Source organism: Arachis ipaensis, chromosome B5 (genome assembly GCF_059453495.1).
Source record: "Arachis ipaensis isolate K30076 ecotype BB chromosome B5, ASM5945349v1, whole genome shotgun sequence".
NCBI classification, from domain to species: Eukaryota; Viridiplantae; Streptophyta; class Magnoliopsida; order Fabales; family Fabaceae; genus Arachis; species Arachis ipaensis.
The window spans coordinates 106,796,934-106,804,482 of NC_142440.1; the positions used below are offsets into that span (position 1 = coordinate 106,796,934).

Below are 7,549 nucleotides of genomic sequence, written 5' to 3' on the forward strand. Positions count from 1 at the left end.
AAGCTTAGAGTGGATGTTCAAACCTTCAGACAGAAAGAAGGTGAATCCCTCTATGAAGCTTGGGAGAGATATAAGCAACTGACCAAAAAGTGTCCTTCTGACATGCTTTCAGAATGGACCATTCTAGATATATTCTATGATGGTCTATCTGAACTATCAAAGATGTCATTGGACCATTCTGCAGGTGGATCCATTCACCTAAAGAAAATGCCTGCAGAAGCTCAAGAACTCATTGACATGGTTGCTAATAACCAGTTCATGTACACTTCTGAGAGGAATCCTATAAGTAATGGGACGCCTCAGAATAAGGGAGTTCTTGAAATTAATACTCTGAATGCCATATTGGCTCAGAACAAAATATTGACTTAACAAGTCAATATGATTTCTCAGAGTCTGAATGGATTAAAGGAATTATCCAACAGTACTAAAGAGGCATCTTCTGAAGAAGAAGCTTATGATCCTGAGAACCCTGCAATAGCAGAGGTGAATTACATGGGTGAACCCTATGGAAACACCTATAATCCCTCATGGAGAAATCACCCAAATATCTCATGGAAGGATCAACAAAAGCCTCAACAAGGCTTTAATAATGGTGGAAGAAACAGGTTTAGCAATAGCAAACCTTTTCCATCATCCACTCAGCAACAGACAGAGAATTCTGAGTAGAACCCATCTAGCTTAGCAAATATAGTCTCTGATCTATCTAAGGCCACTGTGAGTTTCATGAATGAAACAAGGTCCTCCATTAGAAATTTGGAGGCACAAATAGGCCAGATGAGTAAAAGGGTCACTGCAACTCCTCCTAGTACTCTCCCAAGCAATACAGAAGAGAATCCAAAAAGAGAGTGCAAGGCCATTACCTTGCTTGGTGTGGCCGAACCCAAAGAAGAGGAGGAGGACATGAATCCCCATGAGGAAGACCTCCTGGGACGTCCAGTGACCAATAAGGAGTTTCCCTTTGAGGAACCAAAGGATTCTGAGGCTCATCTAGAGACCATAGAGATTTCATTGAACCTCCTTCTGCCCTTCATGAGCTCTGATGAGTATTCTTCTTCTGAAGAGAATTAATATGTTACTGAAGAGCAAGTTGCTAAGTACCTTGGTGCAATCATGAAGTTGAATGCCAAATTATTTGGTAATGAGACTTGGGAAGATGAACCTCCCTTGCTCACCAATGAACTGAATGCATTGGATAGGCAGAAATTACCTCAAAAGAAATAGGATCCTGGTAAATTCCTAATTCCTTGTAACATAGGCACCATGACCTTTGAGAAAGCTCTGTGTGACCTGGGATCAGGAATAAACTTAATGCCACTCTTTGTAATGGAGAAACTTGGGATCTTTGAGGTGCAAGCTGCCAGAATCTCATTAGAGATGGCAGACAACTCAAGAAAACAGGCTTATGGACTAGTAGAGGACGTGTTAGTAAAGGTTGAAGGCCTTTACATCCCTGCTGATTTTATAATCCTAGACACTGGGAAGGATGAGGATGAATCCATCATCCTTGGAAGACCCTTCCTAGCCACAGCAAGAGCTGTGATTGATGTGGACACAGGAGAGTTTGTCCTTCAACTGAATGAGGACTACCTTGTGTTTAAAACTCAAGGATCTCCTTCTGTAACCATGGAGAGGAAGCATGAAAAGCTTCTCTCACTGCAGAGTCAACTAAAGCCCCCACAGTCAAACTCTAAGTTTGGTGTTGGGAGGCCACAACCAAACTCTAAATTTGGTGTTGAACCCCCACAACCAAACTCTAAGTTTGGTGTTGGGAGGTTCCAACAATGCTCTGATTATCAGTAAGGCTCCATGAGAGCTCACCGTCAAGCTACTGATATTAAAGAAGCGCTTGTTGGGAGGCAACCCAATGTTATTTAATCATATATATTTTATTTTCTCTTTGTTATTTCGTATTTTATTAGGTTGATGATCATGTGGAGTCACAAAAACTACTGAAAAATCAAAAACAGAATGAAAAATAGCATTGAAAATAGCACACCCTGGAAGAGAGCAGTCTGGCGTTTAAACGCCAGAAACAAGCATCTGTCTGGCGTTTAACGCCAGAAACAGGCACCAAGCTGGCATTTAACGCCAGAAACAAGCATCTGCCTGGCGTTAAATGCCAGAAACAGGCTATATTTGGGCGTTTAACGCCAGAAACAAGCAACAGTCTGGCGTTAAACGCCAGGATTGCACAGCAAGGGCGTTTTACACGCCTAATTGGAGCAGGGATGTTAAGTCCTTGACCCCACTTGATCTGTGGACCCCACAGGATCCCCTCAGGATCTGTGGACCCCACAGGATCTCCACCACTTTTTCTCTCTTCTTCACACCTTTTTATAACTCTCTTCCCCAAATATCCTTCACCAATCACCTCACTCTCTTTTCCCCATCACCTCCATTCTTCTTCTTCCTCTACCACTTTCTTCCTTTTTTTGCTCGAGGACGAGCAAATATTTTAAGTTTGGTATGGACAAAGCATTGCTTTTTTTCCCATAACCACTAATGCCTCAGGGGATGCACTTTTCTCCACAAAATTATTAGGAAGAAATCAACACTTCCCTAGGAGAACTAAGTTCTAACATGGGACAACTAAGGGTGGAGCACCAAGAGCACTCCATCATCCTCCATGAAATTAGAGAAGATCAAAGAGCTATGAGGGAAGAGCAACAAAGACAAGGAAGAGACATAAAGGAGCTCAAAAGCACCATTGGTTCTTCAGGAAGAGGAAGACGCCACCCTCACTAAGGTGGACTCATTCCTTAATCTCCTTGTTTATTTATTTTTCTATTTTTGGTTTCCATGCTTCATTTTTAATTATGTTTGTGTCTCTCCTATATGATCATTAAGTGTCTAAGTGTCTATGTCTTAAAGTTATGAATATGAATCCATCACCTCTCTTAAATAAAAACTATTCTAAAAACAAAAGAACAAGAAGTACTAGTTTAATTATTTTGATGTGGTGGCAATACTTTTTGTTTTCTGAATGTATGCTTGAACAGTGCATATGTCTTTTGAAGTTGATGTTTATGAATGTTAAATATGTTGGCTCTTGAAAGAATGATGAAAAAGGAGAAATGTTATTTGATAATATGAAAAATCATAAAAATGATTCTTGAAGCAAGAAAAAGCAGTGAATACAAAAGCTTGCAGAAAAAAAATTGGCGAAAAAAAAAACAAAAATAGAAAAAGAAAAAGTAAATAGAAAAAGCCAAAAGCTCTTAAAACCAAAAGAAAAGAGCAAAAAGCCAATAGCCCTTAAAACCAAAAGGCAAGGGTAATAAAAAAGATCCAAGGCTTTGAGCATCAGTGGATAGGAGGGCCTAAAGGAATAAAATCCTGGCCTAAGCGGCTAAACCAAGTTGTTCCTAACCATGTGCTTGTGGCTTGAAGGTGTCAAGTGAAAACTTGAGACTGAGCGGTTAAAGTCAAGGTCCAAAGCAAAAAAAAGAAGAGTGTGCTTAAGAACCCTGGACACCTCTAATTGGGGACTTTAGTAAAGCTGAGTCACAATCTGAAAAGGTTCACCCAGTTTTGTGTCTGTGGCATTTATGTATCCGGTGGTAATATTGGAAAACAAAGTGCTTTGGGCCACGACCAAGACTCATAAAGTAGCTATGTTCAAGAATCAACATACTGAACTAGGAGAATTAATAACACTATCTGAATTCTAAGTTCCTATAGAAGCCAATCATTCTGAACCTCAATGGATAAAGTGAGATGCCAAAATTATTCAAGAAGCAAAAATCTACAAGTCCCGCTCATCTGATTGAAGCTAAGTTTTATTGATATTTTTGAATTTATAGTATATTCTCTTCTTTTTATCCTATTTGATTTTCAGTTGCTTGGGGACAAGCAACAATTTAAGTTTGGTGTTGTGATGAGCGGATAATTTATACGCTTTTTGGCATTATTTTTACATAGTTTTTAGTATGATTTAGTTAGTTTTTAGTATATTTTTATTAGTTTTTAATTAAAATTCACATTTCTGGACTTTACTATGAGTTTGTGTGTTTTTCTGTGATTTCAGGTATTTTCTGGCTGAAATTGAGGGACTTAAGCAAAAATCAGATTCAGAGGTTGAAGAAGGACTGCAGATGCTGTTAGATTCTGACCTCCCTGCACTCAAAGTGGATTTTCTGGAGCTACAGAACTCCAAATGGCGCGCTCTCAATTGCGTTGGAAATTAGACATCCAGGGCTTTCCAGAAATATATAATAGTTCATACTTTGATTAAGAATAGATGACGTAAACCGGCGTTGAACGCCAGTTCCATGCTGCATTCTGGAGTCAAACGCCAGAAACAGGTTGCAAAGTGGAGTTAAACGCCAGAAACAGGTTACAAACTGGCGTTCAACTCCAAGAGAAGCCTCTACACGTGTAAAGCTCAATGCTCAGCCCAAGCACACACCAAGTGGGCCCCAGAAGTGGATTTCTGCATCATTTACTTATCTCTGTAAACCCTAGTAACTAGTTTAGTATAAATAGGACTTTTTACTATTGTATTTATATCTTTGGATCATCTTTGATCATTTTTATGCTATCTTAGACTTTTGTGAGGGCTGGCCATTCGGCCATGCCTTAAAATTTATCACTTGTGTATTTTCAACGGTAAAGTTTCTACACACCATAGATTAAGGTGTGGAGCTCTGCTGTTCCTCAAAGATCAATGCAAAGTACTACTATTTTTCTATTCAATTCAACTTATTCCGCTTCTAAGATATTCATTCGCACTTCAATATGATGGATGTGATGATTGTGACAGTCATCATCATTCTCAACTTATGAACGCGTGTCTGACAACCACTTCCGTTCTACCTTAGATTGAATGGATATCTCTTGGATATCTAATACAGGGGACTGAGTCCGAGTTGTTAGTGTCTTCGTGGTATAAGTTAGAACCCATGGACAGCCATTCTTGAGAATCCGGAAATTCTAAACCTTGTCTGTGGTATTCCGAGTAGGATTCAGGGATTGAATGACTGTGACGAGCTTCAAACTCGCGAGTGCTGGGCGTAGTAACAGACGCAAAAGGATCAAGGATCCTATTCCAGTATGATCGAGAACCGACAGATGATTAGCCATGCAGTGACAGCGCATTGGACCATTTTCACTTAGAGGACAGGTGGCCATTGACAACGGTGATGCCTAACATACAGCTTACCATGGAAAGGAGTAGGAAGGATTGGAAGAAGACAGTAGGAAAGCAGATGTTCAGAGGGACGAAAGCATCTCTATACGCTTATCTGAAATTCTCACCAATGAATTACATAAGTACCACTATCCTATTTTATATTTTATTTATCTTTTACTTATCAATTCATAAAATCAGTTGAATCCGCCTGACTGAGATTTACAAGGTGACTGTAAGACCCAGAACTTTTGAAAAGTCTTATTATGATCAAGTCTCAAATCATATAGTTATTTATAGCCTTAATTTCAGAGATTATTTTATTAAGGATAATTAAGGCAAGTTGTGATTTATTGAATTTGGGACAAGTTATGATTATTATCCAATTTGATAATTATTGGATTATTTTCTATAATTATATTATAAAGTTGGTAGTTGTGAAATAATAAGGATTTTTATATGATTTAGATTTAATAATTAATATTTTAAATATTAATACTGTTATTTTGGAAAATAAAGAGTTTAATTATATTATTTCTAATTATATTGATTTGGGCATTTTATGGAAAATAATTTGTAAGATTGATGAGCAAATAGTACTTTTCTATATACAATTAGTGTTGGATTTAATTTGGGTTTCAAATTACTATACTCTCCCCAATTTCATTTGAAATTCTAAAAATGTGCCTAACCCTAACTTTTGAAAATGAAACCCTAACCCAGTGACCAGTTACCCGACTCGGTTCCCTTTTACCCACACTCGGCCAGCAGCAACAAATCTTCCCCATCTATCCAATTTGATGCGCAGCCCTATCCTAAACACACTCACGGTTCCCTGAACCAGGGGAAGAGAAAGAACGAAAATGGAAAGAAAGGGGGAAAGGGGGAAGGAGGTCGCTGCCCAATCCGCGCCGCCATCATCGCCCATCCATGGAACCATGAGTCGCACCTCTGTCACTGAGAAGAGGAGGGAGAAGGCGCGATACTGGAGGAGTGCGACCCGCTGCGCCGCCGTGGGTCCCTTGCCGTCAAGCTCGAAGGAGCAGGGGAGAACGATGCTGGGTTTGAGGGAGGCAGAGGTGATGTGGCGCGAGGTGGGAGGTGAGTTGTTCGCATTGCCGTTCGCGCCACCGTTGCTGAGCCATAAAGCCGCCGCCGCCGGGTCTCACTGCTGTCCGTCGCCGTCCAAGGCAGAGAGAGTCACGATGGAGCTCCGTTTCTGCTTCTCTGGTCCGCCATGAGAGGAGCTCATGGGTGGAGGAAGGCCAGTTCAGGGAGAGAACGCCGTTGAGTGAGGTAAACGCCTCTGCCGTGCTTCTCGGTCACTGGTGGTGGAGCCGCGTTGCTGTCACCCATGGCTGCCGTTCTTACCATTGCTCCATTTGGGATTTGGGTTGAGCACGCTGCCGTTGCCATTAGAAGCCGCTGCTGAGGCTAGGGTACCATGGTGGTTGCTAATGGAGTCGCCGTTGATGATTGCGAGCGGCTATGCTGATTCTGAGTCACCGTGTCACTGCCAAAGTAAGGAAACTCACTGGAATAGCATCATCGGAGCTACTGTTCAGCTGATGCCGCTGCCTGGGTCGCTGCGGTACGAGCTGCCATTGATGGAGCTGCTATGTTCAGTAATTTCTGCGAGTTTTGACTTTTCGGTAAGGGTGTTAAATTTGTGGTTTCTGTTATTTTGGGTTTCGAGAAGATTTTGATGCTGTGTGGTTATTATAGTTGACCCACCAGAGCTTTTGGCCGCTACCGGAGCTGTTGTCGGGTCGGTCCGGAATCGCAGCTACTTCATTTTGTTGTTTCGGTGAGTAATTATGTTTCGAAATCCTGCGTTAGTGTCCCGTACGTGTGTTAAAGCCTTTACGATATTAATGTTCTTAAGATTTAGTAACTGAGGTTGCTTGTCGTAAATTAGAGCTGTTTGTGCTGCTGCGGAAATGTGTGGGGCTGTGCTTTGAAGCTGCCTTTGATTTCGGGTTGAGGCGGAAAGGACTCTGTGAGACGTTTGGATTATGGAATTTGCGTTTTGAGGTAGGGGCGCTTTCCAAAACACTATGTTTTAAGTATTGGAATTATTACATATGGATACTGTTGTGAGATATTGTATATTTGGTGATTGTATCTGCCTTATGTGTTATTTGATCGACTCGAGTGATTATGGACGTTGGTTCGGTTGAATTGTTGTGTGGCTTTGTGAAATGTAATGTTTTGAAGTGATTCTTTAAAGATTTGAAATCTGAGTTTAATCCGTTGAGGATTGATTTGATTTGAGTCAATTATTTGATGATGTGAAAAGTCAAATGCACTTTTGAATTCAGCCTGGTTTACTTTAATTAACTTGATCTTGGACAAATGATTTGTTACTGAACCATTTCTTTAAAGCTTTGGAAATGAGTTAAATTGGTTGATATTGAGTTG

The 7,549-nt window shown here is 40.6% G+C and overlaps 1 non-coding gene across 1 annotated transcript; it reads right to left on the reverse strand.

Moving 5' to 3' along the window:
* On the reverse strand, positions 1 to 108 carry LOC148565280 (small nucleolar RNA R71). Its single transcript, XR_015884454.1, has one exon. It is a non-coding gene; the product is annotated as a small nucleolar RNA R71 (small nucleolar RNA).
* Between the last annotated feature and the right edge of the window lie 7,441 nt (positions 109 to 7,549).